The sequence below is a fragment of the Chionomys nivalis genome, chromosome X, assembly GCF_950005125.1.
Source record: "Chionomys nivalis chromosome X, mChiNiv1.1, whole genome shotgun sequence".
Classification (NCBI taxonomy): domain Eukaryota; kingdom Metazoa; phylum Chordata; class Mammalia; order Rodentia; family Cricetidae; genus Chionomys; species Chionomys nivalis.
Window position 1 is genome coordinate 110,040,137 of NC_080112.1, and position 23,463 is coordinate 110,063,599.

Below are 23,463 nucleotides of genomic sequence, written 5' to 3' on the forward strand. Positions count from 1 at the left end.
AGGCAGAGGCAGGCGGATCTCTGTGAGTTCGAGGCCAACCTGGTCTACAAGAGATAGTTCCAGGACAGGAACCAAAAGCTGCGGAGAAACCCTGTCTCAAAAAATCCAAAAAAAAAAAAAAAAGATTTCCAGATATACAAACTAATAAATATAAAGAATAGTGTAACAGACATCATAATGCATTATACTAAATTATACTGTCGAGTTGTAGTAGCACAAATATGGTGCTACTATAAAAACATTCACACAGACCAATGTACTATAATTAAGTACTTTAAAGTTACTCTTTAGTGACTATTAACGGTGTGATAAGCATACACTGAAGAAATTAATGTTTCCTGTGTTTTTTTTTCCCTATTGCTATAAAAATAAATTTCTGGAGAAAGGAAAGTCCAGAAAGAATTGATTTATTTTACTTCACAGATAAAGGGTGTAGTATCATGGCAAGGAGGTGAAAAAAGCAGGGGCTTCTAACAGCGGTTAGACCCAAGCTTAGCAAATAAAGAGACATGGATACTTTTTTTTTTTTTTTTTTTTTTTTTTTTTTTGGTTTTTCGAGACAGGGTTTCTCTGTGGCTTTGGAGCCTGTCCTGGAACTAGCTCTTGTAGACCAGGCTGGTCTCGAACTCACAGAGATCCACGTGCCTCAGCCTCTTGAGTGCTGGGATTAAAGGTGTGTCCCACCACTGCTCAGTGGGCATGGATACTTTTGCTAAGAATATGCCTGAGGCTAATTGATGATTTTGGAATAATATTATTCAGAGAGGATATTTTACAACAAGCTAGTTTTGACTATGTCATAAGGGTATTAGTGATCATGCTTAGGTAGATCTCAATTTTAAAACAAGATTGCTCCCTGGATTTGATTTCCAGAGATCTTTTTTTACCTCTTGCCCCAACTGCTCCTTGGCTTGGCAGTCCAATGGACTTCTGCTGCTCAAGTGTAGGCCACACCACTCAGAACAGGAACAGTCCACAACAGTCAGAAGAACAGGTCAAACCAGTCAGAAAGGGTTTAGGCTATATCAGTCAGAAGAATATTAACCCCCTGTTCCCCCAAAGGCAAAGTTAACAGTTACCTGAAGGCTGGGCCTAAACTTGGACAGAGACTCCCTACTAGATCAGAGGTCATTTCAGCTACTAGAAATCCAAAGAAAAGATGAGTAGAACAAAGAAGAAACAGAAACCAATGAACAAAACACTGTCCCAAAAAGAACAAATTAAGAAATCATTACCTAGACAAATAATTATCCCAAACCCAGATGCCTAAATACCAGTGTAAGAAGACAATCAACAATGACCAGGGTAGTATGTCTTCACCAGAGCTCAGGCAACCTAATACAGCAAGCCCTGAATATCCCATGCAGCTGAAGAACAAGGAAACAGCCTTAAAAATAACTTTATGAAGATGATAAAGGTCCAGAAAGAAAAAAAATGAAAAAAATTCCCCAAGGAAATCAAGGAATAGACAAAAAATCAAGGAACTCAATAAATCCCTTAAAGACTGCCAAGAAAGCCAAAAAAATATAAAGAGGTGAAGGAAACATTTCAAGATCTGAAAATCTAAATACAAACAATAAAGAAGAAACAAACAAAGAGAAATACCTATGTGTCCCTCAACCAAAGAATGAATAAAGAAAATATGGTACATTTACACAATGGACTATTATCCAGCTGGTAAAAACAATGTCATCCTGAAATTTCCAGGCAAATAGACTTTGAAAAACAACAATACTGTGTGAGGTAACACAAACACAGAGAGATAAGCATGGTATGTACTCATTTGTAAGTGGCTACCAGCTGTAAAGTAAAAGAAAACCATGCTACTGTGGGTGAGTGGTGTTGGAAATATCAGGGATCAAATGGAGAGGTAAGGGAAGAAAATACTAGGAGAAAGGCCTGGAATTGGGTATTTTAGGGGTAATGTAGAAAGCTAGTTCCATGGAAACTCCGTGGAATCTATGAGAGTAAACTAGAAAAGACTAGTTTGGGGAACGTGGAACCTGAACCCACCATCTTCTGTAACCAGACAAGGCCTCAAGTAGAGGGATTGAGACACAAACTGAGTCACAAAACCTTTGACCTATACAATTTGTCCTGCCTTCAGTGTGTACTGGGATTGAAGCCTATCAGAACCATCATCAGTAGGGTTCAGTAGTAGGAAACAGTCAGCATAACTTGAGAAGTCCGTTGGAGATAGGGATGAAGGATCTGAGAAACCAGGGAATTCAGGGACATGAAAACATGGCCCACAGAATCAAGTGATTGGGAGCCATGGTAGATTACAGAGATCTGGGAGCCTGTAGGAGTCTAACCTATTTCTTCTTCATTTATGTTATGGCAGAATAGCTTGGTGTTCTTGTGGGATTCCTAAGAGTAGGAACAGAGTTTTGCTGACTCTTTTGCTCACTTTTGGGACCCTTCTCTTTCTACTGTGTTACCCCATCAAGCCTTGATTTGATGGTATGTGCCTGGTCTTATTGTAGCATATTATCCCTTGTTTGGTTGATGTTCCTGGGGCATTGGTTCTTTTCTGAGGGGAGCTGGAGGTGGGATGTATCTCAGGGAGAACAGAGGTGGTAGATGAGAGACTGGACTGAGGGTCGGGAGGTGAAACTGGAGTCTGGATTAAATATATGAAATCAGAAAATAAAATAAATCAAGGTGTCCAAAAAGAAACACATAAGTTTGACAGTTTCAAGAGTAAAAAGTATATCAGGATATATAATATTGTAACCAAGACTCATGTTCAAAGATGTGTTTAAAGGAAAGTTTGATTCATAATAAAATAAAAGGAACAAAGGGTGTCTTCAGGCAAGATCCCACCCAGTTAATCTTGCAACCTGTGAAAGGAAAAGGTTGGAGAGATTCCATCTATTTAAATATACAAAAGTCAAATATTTTGGAAATGTGATCTGAGGAGAAGGTCAAGCACCAGCCCCAATAGACAAAGCAACTGTGCAGGTTTGGCCACATGGTTCTGGTTTTATCAAGAAAGATCCAAGAGCAGTTTATAGAATCTTCCCTCATATTTAAGTAAAACTGGTGAGTGAAAGTATAGAGTTCAGATGACATCATCCTGTAAAGTTGTTAATGTGTAGCCTGGATTGTGTTGGAGACAAGATGTTTGAAATGCCACAACCATGACATAGTTGCCTGAGAGAGTTTTGGACAGGCTGTGGCATCACATCAAAAGAGTGATGTGTGCTGTAGTCAACAAAGCTGAAAGGAGAGAAGGGATCTGAAGTGCCCATTGCCATCAGATAGAGTTACAAAATTTGAAGTTTGCCTTGCTGGGTTTGGTGTTGCATTGGGCCAGTATTTCACAATGCCCAATTTTCTACCTATTGATATAGCAACATATATTCTGAGCCATATGTTAAAAGTATAAGATTTGCTTTTTGATTTCGATTTTAGAAGAGATTACTGTTAAGAGATTGTCTTAAGTTTCAGAAGATATTTTGGGCATTGACATTTTATGCAGTCTTGGTTCTAAAAGAATGTGGGATTTTATTTATTTAAGTGTGAATGTCTGTATGTATGTAAGTCCACCATGTGTATGATGGTACCTACTGAGAAAAGAAGAGAGAAAATGATCCCCTGGAGCAGGAGAACAGATGATTTGGGTCGCTTGATGTGTGTCCTGGGAACAAAGTCACTTCCTCTTCTAAAGCAGCAATTTTACAACTGAGCCATCACTCCAGCTTCTTGACTGAATTTCTTATACAATATTATGTGTTCTTCATTCAATTATTTATTAGTATAATCTTTGAAATCAACTTACAAGCACAAATTGATCTTCTGGATTGGCAAAGAATTGAGTCAATGTTTCTTAGTGTGTCTTCTCCCAAAACTATACAGCTACTCTAGCTTCACATCTCAGAATTCAGACAGCAGCATTTAAATGGAAATATTTTCCAAGCAGGTAACACTTCCCTCCACTTACTTTTGCGGTCGTAAACTTGGAAAACTCAATAATTTTCTTGGACCCACAGGGAATGTCAACACATTGCCTTTGTAGGAAGATGTGGTATAGGAGGTTGTTTTGTTTGTGTGTTGCTTTCATTGGTTGGATAAAGAGACTTCCTGGGTCTTTTGATAGGGCAGAATTTAGATAGGTGGAGAAGACTCAACTGGATGCTGGCAAGAAGGGCAGAGGGGCAGACGCCATATTCTCCTACCCAAGATGGACACTGGTTAGACTCATGCTGGTAAGCCATGACCTTGTGGTAAACACAGATTAATAGAAATGGGTTAATCAGGATGTGAGAGTTGGCCAATAAAGGGCTAGAGCTAAAGGGCCAGACAGTGTTTAAATGACTACAGCTTCTGTGTAATTATTTCAGGGGTTAAGCTAGCCAGAGATTGCAATGGTGGCACAGCCCAGGAAGCTGTGTTTTAATATGGTGTGGCTTTTTTTTATTTTTTGTAAGGCTTCTGAGTCAAGAAATTCTCTCTTAAAGGAGCTATGATACAGGGAGGAAGTATAGGCAGGTCAACCAGACAGGAAATAGAGGAGGGGCTATGAGAACAGGAGTATTCTGGAAAGAAGGAAATCCTTCCCCAACTCCTGCCCAGACCACCAAAGAAACAGGATATGACCTGCCCTGCTAAAATGGTACTGAGCCACATGGCTAACATAGAAAAGGATAATGGGTTAATATAAGTTACGAGAGCTAATAAGGAGCCTGAGCTAATGGGTCAATCATTTTATAACATATTGTAGATACTCCATGTGATTTTCTTTGAGACCTAAAGGCTGTGGGAACTGGGCAGGATATAAACCCCAACAAGCAGGACCTCATGTTACAAAGACAAAATATCATTTTGAACGGAAATCAAATGTTCATGATTTTTCCTGAAAATATATAACTGTGTCATTTTTCTGCTATTGCTTTACTTTGTGATACTGGCCAATTACTTCCTTCCAGCATTGTTGAGATTTGCCTTGTCCTCAGATACAATGATCAGAATCACTAAATCTTTTTCAGTCTCTGTCCAAAACAGAACTTCTAAGCATTCATTTAGTTAAGCACTTCAATCAGTAAGTAATCACTACTAGCTTTTATTCTGAAAAGAGGTAAAAGTAAAAAACTTTATCTTCTTTCAACAGTAACATCTTGAAGTTGTTTCATCATTTCTTTTTATATGACCTGTAACTGTTTTCAGCAATTACTAAAGAGATTGTTACCAAAATGTTACTTTAATGAACATGCTTATTTTTAAGAGTTTCCAATCATTATGTCTATTATAATGATCTTCTAAATATTCAGTCTTAATTTGATTTTTAAAAAAATAATATTCTTTGAAAGAGCTGTAAGAGTAATACTATAGCATAACCAAATTAAAGTAAAAAGTATTAGCTTCTCTCCTCTTGGCTAGAGTTATAATACAATTTTTAAACTAAATGCATACATGCTTCCTTGTTACTTATAACATCTATGTTATAATATAAAAATGTGTACCTTTGTTCTTGTTTATAAAAGTATACCATAAAGATAGATAATGATTTATAGCTTTGACAAAGTTACAGATCCCAAAGCCCCAAAATTTTGATACACAAAAATAAAATATCTAAGTTTTGTTCTATTTCTTGCAATAAGTGACTAGTTCATGTTAATTTGTGTTCAAATTGAACAAAAGCTCACTGTTTTCAAATTCCAGAACAGAAATGTAGTAATCTGTTTTTTACATAAGTTCAAATATTAGTCTACATAGAAAGATTTAAAAGAATATTTACCGACAGATGTTCTGTCTAATAAATATGTTTGTTGTTTGTTTTTTGGTTTTTAGAGACAGGGTTTCTCTATGGCATTGCAGACTATCTGGGAACTAGCTCTTGTAGACCAGGCTGGCCTCGAACTCACAGAGATCCACCTGCCTCTGCCTCCTGAGTGCTGGGATTAAAGGTGTACACCACCACTGCCCAGGCTCTAATGCATTTGTTAAGTCACAAATAGTGCTTTCTGTGTATTTTATGAGGAAATCTGGAGATAGCATTTTGTTTTGCATTTGTATTTACATACCAAGTAATAGGAACCAAAGTAATTTTACCAAAAGTTTTATGTATATTCAAGATTTATTTGTAGCACACGCTTATAAAATACATTTAAACTATGATCACAAGAAAACCAATCATTATATATAATTAAATGACTATTTGCTATTTCATTATGGCCTATTAATGTTTTTAACAAAGTGACTACTGTGTAAAAGAGCAGCATACACAAAGATAAATATTAGAATTGAACTAATCATTTGATATAATCTTTTTTCTTTGATAAACATTAATTTTTGTGCTTTAAACAAAACAGTAATTTTCAAATTTATTTAAAGATGTGAAATTTACCATATGTGTGCAATAAGAATTACAATAACTTATGTGAATCTGAATCAATGCTGTTGAACTAACTCTTCCCAACACAGTTTATTTATTTACTTTTGATTGTATTCAATAACAACATATAAAGAGTGTTCAGATAAAACCATATTATGCTTGAACCTAGAAGATGCTTTTGTTCTTTCATTTACATATGGATTCATGGAATTGTCAAAAACACAATCCAAAATAAATGTCACATAAGAAAAGCATCAATAGTATCATCAACCTTTTGTGTTTTCACTTCAGGCATCTCACTTCATGTAGAGATTAAGTGAATCCAAGACTTTGGAAAGAATACCTGTTGTAAAACACTATAATATTCATTATGTCTCTGTCAAGTGCTCAACAACCCTCAGCTATAACATCTCAAATAAGAGGGATCTCAACCTCCCTTCTGTTCATTACTTGACAATTCTATATTGAGTTTTGATTTGTATGCATAATATATTTCTTAAGTGCTATAGTTCTGGAACCAGGAAAATCAGTTTTGAATATTAACTACCACTTTCAAAACAGACAACTGTTTATTCTCTGTAAATGTGGAGTTCCCTATGAAAAATAAAGATAACAACACCACCAAATGCTTGTTTTATTGTGAAGATTCAATATGATAACATACTGGATGAGGTAACTTGAAAATGGTAGAAACCTAAAATATGTTATCTACTTTTGTTATGATACATATTTACTTAGAACTTCTGGATATGTTATTTTTATTATATCAGAGCACGATTCTTGATGAAATGCTTTGTGAAAATGCAAACAAAATTTTGAAATGAAGCTTAACCATTAGAAGCCAACTCAGAATATTTAAGCATATACTAAAAAGTTAACTATTAGATACACAATTTTATACATCTACAAGCATACCCATAGAGTATATAATCAATTATCAAAGCAAACAACAGATTTCATTCTTCATTTTGAGAACATAAATCTAATAGTCCATTAACAAATTATGCAACAGTTGAATATTTTTATATTTGACAATATCACTGCATCATTCTCTAACTACTTCCTCTGAATTCTCAAATACTTATTTTTTCAAAAATTTAATTGATAAATTTATAAATATGTGGGATCCCATGGGTGTGGATTTGTTTCATCTTGATCAAATGTCAGAGAGTTCAGGCCTATTCTTGTTCCTTCAAGATTATAACAGGAAATTTGATTCAGGGTGTGACTAATAAAAGGATGTTTTGACCTAGTGTGTAGTTACTTGATTCTCTGGATATTGAGAAAGGGTTTACTTTGTTTGTTCCCTGTATCTTGGTAAAGAACTCTTTTGTCTTCCTCCTTTTCATTTGATTGGTATATTTAAAGCATTTGAGAAATAAATTCAGTATTTACTGGGTTGCCCTCCCAACTCTACCCTGTGTCTCTGTCTTTTCATTGGTATCTTTTAATTTTCTACCTGCCATTTCTTAATCCCCACACTTCACCTCAAGCACAGAAAAATAAGCTTGATTGAGCCACAGTTGATGTTATTGCCCAGGGATGGGACACAGCATAAACACTAAAATTGAATTTTATGTAAATAAATCTTACAAAATCTTTGTGAGTATAATTGGAATTTTTTGCTATTTTTGTTGGTTATGGTTGAATCATTGATATGACTTCTACCCATATAGCACACACACATACACACACACGATTACATATATCATATTGTTGCTAACTATAAAAATTATCCTATCATATATCACTTCGTTTGCTTCTTAGAACAGGATGAATAAAACTTTATTGTGTGTTCATGCTACAATTTTACTATCAGTTAATTTATTGAAAGACACTCAACTACTATATACAACATGACCACTTAAGATTATTTTTTCTATTTCTATGAAAAATGTTTTAGAATTTTTGTGAAAATTGCACTTAATCATTTTATTTCTTTTGGTATGATGGTCTTTTTCTCAATATTAATCATACCAATGAACAAGGATGGAAATTCTTTCTACATTTTTGGTATTATCATCAGTTTCATTCTTCATTGTAGTAAGGATTCAATGTACATGTCTTACACTTTATTAGGTGACTTATTCTAAGATCATTTATTTATGTCTTTTTGAGGCTGTTAGAAATGGTATTGTTTTGTTGAAGTTTTTCATGGATACTAGTATATGTGTGTGTGTGTGTGTGTGTTTTGTATCCTTCTACTTTGGTGATTATATCTATCAGGTACAGACACTTTCAATGGAGAGTTATGTGTTTCTTTTGTATGAAATCATATTGTCTGAAAATAATGATACTTTCCCTTTGTAACTAATTTTGTATCATTTATCTCCATTTATCTTATTGCTCTAAGGCTCTAACTACTATATTGAAGAAAGTGGGGAGAGAGGACATCCTTGTATTTTTCCTTTTTAAAATATTTTTATTGATTTTATTGAGCTATTCATTGTTCTCTGCTCCCCTCCATTCTTCTCTCATCCCTTTCTAATCTCTGCCATTGTCCCCATGCTCCCAATATACTCAGGAGATCTTGTCTTTATCTACATTTTATGTAGATTAGATCCATGTATGTCTCTCTTAGGGTTCTCATTGTTATTTAGGTTCTCTGGGGTTATGTTTTTTTATATCTAAAAACCACTTATGAGTGAGTACTTATTATATTTGTCTTTCTGGATCTGGGTTACCACATTCAATATGATGTTTTCTAGATCTATCCATTTTCCTGCAAATTTCAAGATGTTATTTTTTCTGCTGTGAAGTACTCCATCATGTAAATGTACCACAATTTTCTTATCCACTCTTCAGTCAAAGGGCATTTATGTTGTTTCCAGGTTCTGGCTATAACAAATAATGCTGCTATGAACATAGCTGAGCATATGTCATTTTGGTACGATTGAACATACTTTGCGTACAAATTTAAAGTAGAATTGCTGGGTCTTGAGGAAGGTTGTTTTGTAATTTTCTTTTTTTTTTATTCTTTTTTAATTAAAATTTCCAACTGCTCCCCGTTTCCCATTTCCCTCCCCTCCTCCCACACATTGCCCCCTCCCCCCACTCCCCTCCCCCATCCCCACTCCTCTTCTCCTCCCCCCAGTCCATTCCCCCTCCCTCTCGATACTGAAGAGCAGTCCAAATTCCCTGCCCTACAGGAAGACCAAGGTCCTCCCACTTCCATCCAGGCCCAGGAAGGTGAGCATCAAAACAGGCTAAGCTCCCACAAAGCCAGTTCATGTATTAGGATCGAAACCTAGTGCCATTGTCCTTGGCTTCTCATCAGCCTTCATTGTCCGCCATGTTCAGAGAGTCCAGTTTCAACCCATGCTTATTCAGTCCCAGTCCAGCTGGCCTTGAAGAGCTCCCAATAGATCAGTTCCACTGTCACAGTGGGTGGGTGTACGCCTCGTGGTCCTGATTTCCTTGGTCATGTTCTCCCTCCTTCTGCTCCTCATTTGGACCTTAAGAGCTCAGACCATTGCTCCAATTTGGGTCTCTGTCTCTCTCTCGATCTATTGCCAGTTGAAAGTTCCTGTGCCATTCTCCTTGGCCTCTCGTCAGCTCTCATTGTCCGCCACATTCCGAGAGTCCGGTTTTATCCCATGTTTTTTCAGTAGCAGTCCAGCTGACCTTGGTGAGCTCCCAATAGATCGGCCCCACTGTCTCAGTGGTTGGGTGCACCCCTCATGGTCCTGACTTCCTTTTTCATGTTCTCTCTCCTTCTGCTCCTCATTATAACCTTGGGAGCTCAGTCCGGTGCTCCAGTGTGGGTATCTGGCTCTATCTCCATCCATCGCTAGATGAAGGTTCTATGGCGATATGCAAGATATTCATCAGTATGATTATAGGATAGGTTCATTTCAGGTTCCCTATCCTCAGGTGCCCCAATGAACTAACTGGGGACATTGCCCTGGGCATCTGGTAGCCATTCCAAGTTCAAGTCTCTTGCCACCCCTTAGGTGGCTCCCTTACCTAATATGAGTTTCCCTGCTCCCCTATCCAACCTTCCTTTATCCCCAATCACCCCGATTCCCCCAGTTCCCCTCATCCTCTCCTTCACACTTTTCTCTCCCCATCACCCCTCATCCCCATCCCACCCCACCCCCAAGATTCCAATTTTTTGCCCATCAGTCATGTCTATTTCCCATAGCTGGGAGGATATCTATATGTTTTTCCTTGGGTTTACCCTCTTGTTTAGCTTCTTTAGGATCACAAATTATAGACTCAGTGGCCCCTATCCATGGCTAGAAACCAATTATGAGTGAGTACATCCCATGTTCTTCTTTTTGGGTCTGGGTTACCTCACTAAGGATCGTATTTTCTATTTCCATCCATTTGCATGCAAAATTCGAGAAGTCATTGTTTTTTACCGCAGAGTAGTACTCTAATGTGTATATATTCCACAATTTCTTCATCCATTCTTCCACTGAAGGGCATCTAGGTTGCTTCCAGGTTCTGGCTATTACAAATAATGCTGCAATGAACATAGTTGGACAAATGCTTTTGTCATATGATAGGGCATCTCTTGGGTATATTCCCAAGAGTGGTATTGCTGGGTCCAGGGGTAGGTTGATCCCAATTTTTCTGAGAAACCGCCACACTGATTTCCAAAGTGGTTGCACAAGTTTGCAGTCCCACCAGCAATGGATGAGGGTACCCCTTTCTCCACAACCTCTCCAGCAAAGGCTATCCTTGGTGTTTTTGATTTTAGCCATTCTGACAGGTGTAAGATGATATCTCAAAGTTGTTTTGATTTGCATTTCTCTGATCACTAAGGAGGTTGAGCATGACCTTAAGTATCTTTTGGCCATTTTAACTTCTTCTGTTGAGAATTCTCTGTTCAGTTCAGTGCCCCATTTTTTAATTGGGTTAATTAGCATTTTAGAGTCTAGTTTCTTGAGTTCTTTATATATTTTGGAGATCAGACCTTTGTCTGTTGCGGGGTTGGTGAATATCTTCTCCCAGTCAGTAGGCTGCCTTTTTGTCTTAATGACAGTGTCCTTTGCTTTACAGAAGCTTCTCAGTTTCAGGAGGTCCCATTTATTCAATGTTGCCCTTAATGTCTGTGCTGCTGGGGTTATACATAGGAAGCGATCTCCAGTGCCCATATGTTGTAGGGTACTTCCCATTTTCTCTTCTATCAGGTTCAGTGTGTTCAGATTGATATTGAGGTCTTTGATCCATTTGGACTTGAGTTTTGTGCATGGTGATAGATATGGGTCTATTTTCATTCTTCTACAGGTTGACATCCAATTGTGCCAGCACCATTTGTTGAAGATGCTTTCTTTCTTCCATTCTATACTTTTAGCTCCTTTATCAAAAATCAGTTGTTCATAGGTTTGTGGGTTAAAATCCGGGTCTTCTATACGATTCCATTGGTCGACTTCTCTGTGTTTATGCCAGTACCACGCTGTTTTCATTACTGTAGCTCTGTAATAGAGTTTGAAGTCAGGGATGGTAATGCCTCCAGAAGTTCCTTTATTGTATAAGATTGTTTTGGCTATCCTGGGTTTTTTGTTTCTCCATATAAAGTTGATTATTGTCCTTTCAAGATCTGTGAAGAATTTTGATGGGATTTTAATGGGGATTGCATTGAATCTATAAATTGCCCTTGGTAGAATTGCCATTTTTACTATGTTGATTCTCCCAATCCAAGAGCAAGGGAGATCCTTCCATTTTCTGGTATCCTCTTCAATTTCTTTCTTCAATGCCTTAAAGTTTTTTTCAAATAGATCTTTCACTTCCTTGGTTAGAGTTACCCCAAGATATTTTATGCTGTTTGTGGCTATCGTGAAAGGTGATGATTCTCTTATTTCTCTCTCTGCTTCCAGATCCTTTGTGTATAAGAGGGCGACTGATTTTTTGGAGTTGATCTTGTATCCTGCCACATTACTAAAGGCGTTTATCAGCTGTAGGAGTTCTTTGGATGAGTTTTTGGGGTCGCTCATGTACACTATCATATCATCTGCTTATTTGAGATAATATTACCTACAGATAAAGATAGATTTCTTCCTTTTATAAAGCCATGTATAAAAATTTTGAATTGATTAAATTGAGTCAAATAAGATAAAATATTATTTGATCTAATAATTTCACTTCTGGCAATATACACAAGGAAGGAAAATAATATGTTAAATGTTTTAATAATTGGATAAATTAAATTATTCATAAAAACTAAGATGGTACAGAGTAACTACTTAAGGATGTGTGAGTAGGTAAGTAAAATTGTTTTCTGTAGATAGAAGCTGGAAATCTTACTACTTCCAGTAAAATGGGTGATCATGGAAGAGAAGATAACACAGAAGTTTGATTATGAAAATAGTGTCCAAATTGCTGATTTTTTTTTCTGGAAGGGGGTTGTAGAAGTAACTTTACTATAATAATGTTTTCTCTTTTAAAATATATTATTTTAATGGATTAGTACAAAAACATTTTATGAATTTTCCTTTTACCAAGAAATACAGTTAAAATGTTAGAGTCTTTTGCAATTTAAAGTATTCAATATTCAGCCTCATCCTTACTTTTCAAAAAGTAAGGCATAGACTGAACCAACCACCTTGATATTTTTACTACTCTACAAATAATATACTCCTTTGTTAAAAATAGCGTTCTCTCTCATGTGCTATATCCTGATTATAGTTTTTTCTCCTTCTAGTTTTCCCAGTTATCTCCACCTTCCACACATCTGGATCCACTCTGTTTCCGATTATCAAAGTTGAGAATTCAATAACTTTTATCCAAATAGACTTTTAAAGGAACAAATAAAACTAGATAACTTTTGCTTCAGGGAGCTGAAAATTAAAAATCTAGAATGAGATTCATATTGGAGAAATGATAAACAAAGAAAAGTTGGAATGGTGTAATGGCTCAGCAGGAAAAAGCAATTTCTGACAACCAAGTTTAGTCCTTGGGACCCACATGATATAAAGAGAGAACTGACTCCCATAAGTTTTCTCTGACTACAAAAAACTATACCATGTTGCATCAAAAATTATATCATGGTACATGTGCATGCAAGTGCACATCACATATGAGTGCATGTGCACGTTCATACAAACACAAACACCCACATGTACCACTTAATAAAAATGTAATAAATATACTTTAGAATGAACAGAATGTGTAAATATGCTATGGAACTTGATTCTAATCATGGATTTATTAGTTTTAATCTTCTATATAGGTGCATTTTGTTAAGACAATCAAATAATTCCAATAGAAAAGGTTTACAACTTGATAGTAATTAGCTAAATGTTAATGTAAGCAATGCTTGATTCAGACTTTAAAAAATTTTGTCTGTTAAATTAAAATTTGTATTTGAAAGGAATTCTGAAAATTTACTTTCAGAATTTAAATGATTTAGACATCTTCAGTGCATCATATAATTTGCTAATTTTCTCTGTAAATTATTTTCCCAGTGAAATTATTCAGCTTATCCAAACAATTTAGCATAATTTTCTAATTAATTCATTTCTAATATTTTATCAATAACATAAAACAACTAAAACAATGCTTTGCATTTTGCAAAATGTTTATCACATGCGTATTTAAATAATATATGACTAAAAAAATCAGATTATGCTAAAGGAACTAAAACATGAATGTTGTTCTTTGTTCCCTGAGTTCAAGGAAATATACTCATTTTGCTTCATTCTTTTGCATTCTGATTGATGACAGGTACTTGTACAACATAAAGAAAAAGCATAGCCTTCACAAGTTTCAATGGAACAATTGAAATAAATTTATTATGATAAACATCTCAGTTTCTCACCAATATTCTCTTTATAATATTACTGTAGGTTCAAACAAATTTTGCTTCATATAATTTGAAATAGTGTCTTTAGATTTTTCTTGAATGTAAAATTAGTCATAAAATATAGTATGCTATTGAGAATCATGAAATTGTTTCCAATAAATCAAATTTCCCATGCTGTTAATATATTTTATCACTATAGTAGCAATATTTATGCTAAAGAACAGAATTCCCATTAATCCCCATACCCACAATTTATACACAGGAAGGTCTGAAGTGGAAAGTTCTTTAGTTTGTTATTTTTATCAAGTTTGCATAATGTTAAAGAATGGCCATGTAGTAGAGCTTAAAAGATATCCAGAGATGAATCTAGATTATACATTACCTTCTTTTCAAAATTGCTGGAAATCCACAACAAAAGAAAAATTTCTGTCAATAATGCATGTTGACACTGAAACTGATAATTCTAACATTTTCTTTTTCTCAAAAGGAGACTTGAGGAGATTAAATAAGCAATAGATTTACACATAATTATTTTTTATCATTGTAATATGCTGTGTTCTAAAGAAATAATTTCAGTGTTAATTTTCTACACACTAACTTATAAACATAAAGATAAATATATTAATGTGGAAATTATGTATTATTCAAAATTGATTCTATTTTTTCTATTATTTGTGATATATATATATATATATATATGAAATCTAACATTTTATGAGTCTCTGGATTTCCTCTGTGTGTGGCATTTTTGAAACTGACAGATAAATTAGCTATAAATGAGCAAACCAAATAACATGGTAACAAAGATATAAAGAAAGTGCAAACTTCATATATTACAGTTGAGTCCTCAAAAGGCTAAGCACAAATATACTCAAGAATCAGCAGTTCCAATTCCACATATAAATGAGGAACTTCTAACAAATAGAATTTTTGAATATGAATGTATTAATTATAGGCTCTTCAAAGAGTTTCTTGTTTCATATTTCATGTTTCATGGTTCCTATATAGAGGAAATTTTTGTCATAGAATAAACATGAAAAAATAATGGCAGATATCAGAGTTATATAAAAGATTAACAGGGAGTGCTATCATGACACTAAACCTTAAGATGGAGATTTATAACAGATATTTCTTCACAGCCCTCAAAAAGTGTCAGCTCTGATGACTGATTCATTTATGCCTGAGGTAAAACACTTGGGGTTTTTGGAATATAAATCTTTCAAAAATGAAATAGTATCTGATAATTACAAAATACATATTGCAAAAAAGCAAGCATATAAGTTCAGACTATAATAAAGTTCAAAGATGGAAACAAACAGGTGAATTACAAAAGGTTCTGTGGTATACACAAAATTTTGGATAATATTCTAATCATTGCACTAAGATAAAGAAGGTAATTAAAATAGCATAAATAATATGATTCCAAATGCATTAAACATCTTAAAATCAAATTCATAGTTATTGAAATAAAATTAATAATCATCAAGTTTGAGAGATATATAAAGAATGGTTATTTCATGGGAGTGAGGGTATATAAGGGCTAATAAAAATAATCTGTAATTAGAGGCTGAAAATGGCTGTAAAATAATGTGGAATATTAAATAACACTGGAAAGTTATTATTTAAAATTGTTGAATTATAAGTGTATATTACTTAAATATTCCTTCAAGTTTTAAAAACACATAACTTTTATTCCATTCATCAGAGATTCATTTACTCTTCTTCTGTTGGGAAAAATATTTCTAAAAGGTATTACAAGTCAAAATTATTGTTTTAATTTTGTAATATATGAGAAATTCCTTTTATAAATAATCAGAGATAATTTTATAAGAAAATCAAAAAAGTTTCCTGTGTTCAAAATTTAGTTTATATTATGAGAATGTTCAGCATGATTAAAAAAAACTGCTTGTTGCTTTTCTATTTAAGTTACCAAAATTAGTTAATTGGTGATATATTTGTCAGATAACCATTGATTCCTAAGTTACATTCATGTCACTTATTTCACAATTCAAACAAAATATTCATTGAAAAAATATATCTTAATATGCTTTAATTTTATTCAATTGTTTTGTTTATACAGACTTACTTGAACATTAATATCATTAACATAAAACAATGATTACTAATTATTTTATTTGAACAAAATTTTTATAGATGATATAGAATCATTATTGGTTGTTAATATGTTTATTGAATATGAATGTTATTAGAATATATGTGATTGTTGTTTTAATTATAACATAGATAAACAATAGCAGATAAATATCCATCACATTTATGAGAAAATAGATATATCTTATTATGTTTATTTCACATTTAATGAGTGTCGGCAAAAACGAACATGTTGATAAATGGAATAATATTGAAGATGTAGATATAAACCACATACCTATGGATATCTGATTTTTATTTTTAAAAAAGCCATAAATGTGCTCTGGAAAAAAAGGCAGCATCTTCCATGAATGATGCTAGTCAAACTGGATACATGCATGCAGGAAAATGCAAATAGCTCCATATTTATCACCTTGCACAAAATTCAACTCCATATGAATCAAAGACCTCAGCATTAATCTAGATACATTGACCATTATAGAAGAGAAAGCGGGAGATAGCCTTGAACTCTTATGCAGAAGAAAAGACTTCCTGAACAGGACACCATTAGTGTAGGCAATAAGATCAACAATTAATGCCTCAAGACGATCCTTTATTGTATAAGATTGTTTTGGCTATCCTGGGTTTTTTTGTTTTTCCATATAAAGTTGATTATTGTCTTCTCCAGATCTGTGAAGTATTTTGATAGGATTTTGATGGCGATTGCACTGAATCTATAGATTGCTTTTGGTAGAACTGCCATTTTTACTATGTTGATCCTCCCAATCCATGAGCAAGGGAGATCCTCCCATTTTCTGGTGTCCTCTTCAATTTCTTTCTTCAAAGACTTAAAGTTCTTGTCAAATAGCTCTTTTACTTCCTTGGTCAGAGTTACCCCAAGATATTTTATGCTATTTGTGGCTATCGTGAAAGGTGATGCTTCTCTGGTTTCCCTCTCTGCTTCCTTATCCTTAGTGTATAGGGAAGGCAACTGATTTTCTGGAGTTGATCTTGTATCCTGCCACATTACTAAAGGTGTTTATCAGCTGTAGGAGTTCTTTGGTAGAGTTTTGGGGGTCGCTTATGTATATTTTCATATCATCTGCAAATAACGAAAGCTTAAGGTCTTCCTTTCCAATATGAATCCCCTTGATCCCCTTATGTAGTCTTATTGTGATTGCTAGAACTTCAAGCACTATATTGAAGAGGTATGGAGAGAGGGAACATTCTTGTCGTGTTCCTGATTTTAGTGGGATGGCTTTGAGATTTTCTCCTTTTCATTTAATATTAGCTGTCGGCTTGCTGTAAATAGCTTTTATTATATTTAGGTATGACCCTTGTATCCCTGATCTCTCCAAGACCTTTATCATAAAGGGGTGTTGAATTTTGTCGAATGCTTTTTCAGCACCTAATGAAATGATCATATGTTTTTTTCGTTCAGTTTATTTATATGGTGGATTACATTGATAGATTTGAGTATGTTGAACCAGCCCTGCATCTCTAGATACCCTTCAATGGAAGAATGGATAAAGAAAGTATGGAATATATACATATTAGAGTACTACTCAGCAGTATAAAACAATGACTTCTTGAATTTTGCATGCAAATGGATGGAAATAGAAAACACTATCCTGAGTGAGGTAAGCCAGACCCAAAAAGAGGAACGTGGGATGTACTCACTCATATTTGGTTTCTAGCCATAAATAAAGGACATTGAGCCTATAATTCGTGATCCTAGAGAAGCTAAATAAGAAGGTGAACCCAAAGAAAAACATATAGGCATCCTCCTGAATATTAACCTTCATCAGGTGATGAAAGGAGACAGAGACAGAGACCCACAGTGGAGCACTGGACTGAAATCTCAAGGTCCAAATCAGGAGCAGAAGGAGAAAGAGCACGAGCAAGGAACTCAGGACCACGACGGGTGCACTCACACACTGAGACAATGGGGATGTTCTATCGCGAACTCACCAAGGCCAGCTGGCCTGGGTCTGAAAAAGCATGGGATAAAACCGGACTCGCCGAACATAGTGGACAATGAGGACTACTGAGAACTCAAGAACAACGGCAATGGGTTTTTGATCCTACTGCACATACTGGCTTTGTGGGAGCCTAGGCAGTTTGGATGTTCACTTTACTAGACCTGGATGGAGGTGGGTGGTCCTTGGACTTCCCACAGGGCAGGGAACCCTCATTGCTCTTAGGGCTGACGAGGGAGGGGGACTTGATTGGGGGAGGGGGAGGGAAAGGGGAGGCGGTGGCAGGGAGGAGGCAGAAATCTTTAATAAATAAATAATTTAAATAAATAAATAAAAAGAATCAAAACAAAAAAAGATCAACAATTAATAAATGAGACCTCATGAAACTGAAAATATTCTGTAACACAAAGGACACAAACATTTGGACAAAACAGCAGCCTGTAGAATGGAAAAATATTTTTGTCAATTTCAGATCTGATAGAGGGCTAATATCCAAAATATATAAAGAATATAAGAAATAATATATCAGAACCCCCAAATAATCCAATTTAAAATGGGGTACAGACCAAAACAGAATTCTTTATAGAGGAAACTCAAATGTCTAAGAAATTCTCTAAATGTTCAACATCATTAGTCTTCAAGGAAATGTGAATCAGTACTACTTTGAGATTCCATCTTACACCTATTGAAATGTGTAAGATCATTAACACAAGTAACATTTCATGCTGACAAGAATGTGGAGTAAGGGGAATACTAATCCATTCATGGTGGTAATGAAAACTTGTAAAGTCACTATGGAAATCCCTGTGGAAGTTCATTAGAAATTTGAGAATCAATTAACCTCAAGATCTAGCTACGCCAGTCTTGAGGATTTTATGGGTAATTTGGAAACCTAGTGTAGTGATAACTTCATAAAATATACAAAGCTAACTCTAAGGAAGTCTCATAATGGGGGAGTAGAAGTCCCAACTGGTCACCTCTTGTTACCAAAGCTTCCAGTAATGGCATTACCTTCCATTCAGTTAAATCATTAACCAAAGTTGTCCTATGGAAATAAACAATTGAAGCTAATCACAGGACAGTAGTTGATCTTTATAAACTGACAGCAAGGCAACATGGCTGAAGACACCAGCCACACAACACATTGAACATTGGGGAGTCTAGCTGGTGGCTACAAAGAACCTTCATCCTTGTGTTCTAATATCTTTGATAGAAGAATATACTCTATAGGCTACCAAGTAGAAAAATGTAAACACCAACCCAGCCATGGACGTTTTGATCTGTAATGTTGGTTTACCTGATGAATATGCTAGGGAAATGTGGCACAATGTTTGTGGAAGTAACTAACCAACATCTGATTTGACTTAAGGTTGATTTCATGAGATTGAATTCATGTTCGATACTGTTTGGGTGAACAAGGACCAAAGACTAGATATCCCAGAAATCAGGATGAATCTAAATACTACTGGTCTTAAAATATTATCAATAAAATGAATACTAATAAAATTCTTCTGTATTCACAGATTAATGCCTTGTTCAGTCTATCAGGAGAAAAGCTTCCTCTTGCAACAAATGAGAAAAAAAAAAAGTGATCCATAGCTTGAATTATTGAAGAGAGAGGGAGGGAGGGAAGGAGGAAGGAAAGGAGAGGGGGATAACTATGAACAGAGGGAGAGAGGGAGGGAAGGAGGTAGAGAGGAACACACAGATCTAAATGGGGGGTTCTCCTTCAAATCTCTCCACTCACCCTATCTGCAGAGCTCAGGGAATCCCATAGAAAAGAAGGAAAAAATTGTATCAGAAGCAGAAGGCATGGAAGACCCGAGAAAAAATTCTTCTAAATCAACTGAGAAACGCTCATAGAAATTCATAAAGACCATATCAGCATGCCCAGGTCCTGTAGTGGTCTGGAACAGGTTATCTCTGCAAATATTATACTTTTTGTTTATTATTTTTATTGGAATCTGGATTGCTTGTGTGAACAGTACTCTGATTCTCATGCCTTCCTTGGCTCTTTAGCCTTTTTTTTTTTTTTACTTCAGTTGATTCACCTTAACCAACTTCAATGGGATGGTCTTGTTTTATCTTATTATATTTTATTTTTAGTAAACTCATTAACATTTGAAAATAGTTCAAATTATTAGGAAGTTTTGCTGATTTGGGAGCTACTCTTCTTTAAAATTTTGTTTATTGCGCCTCAAGTAAGTAATAAGGTTTTATATATTTTAATTTTTTATAGAACATACATTGATCATATTCTTCCCCATCCCCCACCTCCTTCAAGATACCCCACCTCCAAAAATATTTATCTTTAAAATGAATTTTTGACATTTTGAAACTTTTAAAGACACTCTGTCAAAAATCATAAACATGGTACATAAAAGCAAAAATCACATCAAACATTTTTGCATATACATTTGTAAAAGGCAAATATTTTTGCATAATTTTTAAAATATTAAACACATGTAGCCTTTTTTGGGTTCTGTAAAATATAAGTTGGAGAATTTGCTATTCATTTGCAACAACTGTTGATATAATCATTCTCTTACTGTCTCCAAGATATTTTAGACACATTGCAAGAACAGAAGAAATGATATTAAAATATTAAGTAGAAATACATGCTACTCTACAAAAAAATAAAATATAAAACATAGACAAGGTAAGCTGCCAAGAAGAGACCAAGACCAGATCTACTTCCTGGAAGAATAAAGAAACAACTAAGCTGCCTAGAAGAGGTTTAGACTGGAATCACCTGGAAAAGACACTCTCCAATATGTTTAGCTTGCCTGAAAGCTCTGAAATGTGCCCTTTGTGAGTTGTCACCCATGGTGGAGTCATTTCTGCTCCTGTAAATTACCTCAATAAAACTCATTGGTTCACCAAATTGGACTTTAGTGTTATCCATACTTTTATCTGTCATTGACTCCCTATTGAGAGTGAGTATACATGTATATCCCAGGACGTCTTGCCACAAAACAACTCTTTCCTCTTGTTCTTGTAATTCAAGATGTAAGCTGTCAGCTTTCTTTTCCTGCTACCATGTCTTCACTCTGCCATCATAGACTAATCCTCTGGAACTTTAAATGCAAATAAAACTACTTATTCTATAAAAAAGTTTTGTGCTCATAAAATATTTTTAATTATTGAAGATCAATCATTGTTTGGTAAAATTGTGTATGATTTATTTAAAAAACAAACCTATCAATAGAAACTTTAAGTCATCTAAATCAAAGACTTGGTATAATGATGCAACAAGGACAAAGGCTAGATGATGACATAAATAACACAAATGATGTTTTTATGGTTTATTATTGCAGAGAAATTCTTAACTGACTTCAATAATAGCAGATGTTCTGGGAAATGTTCCTGAAATCAGTTCAATATACAGTATATTTTCCTGTACCTTATGAATCAACAAGTTATATATAAGGATATTGGTACATATGTGTTTTGTATAAACATACGAATCCATATAATTTTGAGTCATTTCACTAGAAAGAAGAGATATGTCAATATATTCGTTCTTATATTCTGCAAATAGAATATAAAATAGTAATTGCTAAAAACAGAAAATTCAGGGAAAAAGCATTCAGTGAAAATTAACCATGTTTACTGATAGACTTATTCATTTTTGTACATTCCTTTCTTCTATGTGCATTTAAGAGTAACATAAATTATTTTCTCCTTTAAATACAGTTTTCAGATTTTTGATTCATGAAGACAATATGTTTTTAGAAAAACAGGAAGTAGTTTACAGGGCAGATATAAATGAATATATAAGTGAAAATCTTTTTAATGAACACTTAATAAAGAATTTAATAGTACTCCACAAATATTTCTAGTTATTCACTGTGAGCATTTTCATAATCAATTTTTCTATTTTACATAGTTTTAGAGTCAACTAAATAAACAATGAGACATTCCTCACAATCAATGCTCCCTATTTAATTCCATGCCACTTTTCTTGTAAGTTACACAAAGTCATGGCCCATTACTTACAGTTTTGTTTTTATTTTCTTTGCATGAATAAGCTTCTGTGAGACTATTCATGATTTCTCTCTAAGATCTCATCTATTTAATAAAAATTCTGTTTACTATATATAGTGATAATTTATAAAAATTGTCAGCTATTTCAGGAATCATTAACATGATGAAATGCAATGTTTATTTCATTGCTGTTAAATGATTGAAGTATGCGTAGAAAATGCTACAGCCAGTAGCCTTTAAGCTATCTGCCCACTGGGTCATGGCCTCTTATACTATTTATGCCACTGTAAAGTGGTCATCTGGCCTCTTTTCCAGCTCCAGGATTCGGTTATTGTTCTACATTCCAGCAGAGGATTCTGCTTTGTGAATCTACCTCTAAATAAATAACTATTATTCTCAATTATGAGTTATATGGGATTTCTTTTAAGTGTCCTTCTTCATTTGGCACTCACATGAGTTCAGACTCCATACCTACCAGATAGACGGTGTAAAGGCCTAGCTGGTCCATGGCCCAGAAAGACTCCCAACCCTGCCCAGTTGACTTAATTTTACCTAAGTGTTTTTTTTTTTTTTAATAGAATCCCCCCCACAAACACAGACACAGCAAAGTCTATTGCGTATGGCAACTTGGAAATTTCCCAAGTACACTCATGACTAGCATGTTTCCTGGCATATTTCTTTGACGTGGTTCCTTGACGTGTGGTGACTTGTGTAGCTTCCACTTTGTTCTCTCTACCAATGAGTTCTGGGTTGCTTGCTCATTGTATGGAATTGATTTAATTGCTTTTAATTTGTCAAGTAAAGCATATTTCTCAGTATGTAGCCTGTAACAAGGTGGGAAACTAAAGCAGCTCTGGACCATTCCTGTCACCACCTGTTGCATTGCTGCTAGCTGCGACTTTGCAACCATTGCATCTGCAGGGCAATAAAGATTATTAGACCTAAAACAATTTACCAGATCTCATGACAGGTAATTAATAAATCAATATGGCAGACTACATTAATATTGAAACTTTTAATAATTTTTTTACTAATACTATGGATTGTATTCTATGACGCTTATATAGTTATGGTGATACTTCCATTTATTGGGTATTGGGACTCAGGATTTTTTCATATTATATCAATAAAAAGAATATGGTACTTTTAGGAATGATACAGTCTTTACAGGCTAATAATGAACAGCTAGTTGATAGGAATTATACCATCAAAAATCAAGTTACCTGAAAAAATTAATACTATTAAAAAGGGTAACATTAGTTTGATAGACAAAATTGAATCCATATCTACGAGTAATGAGAAATTATTTTAAAGAATTC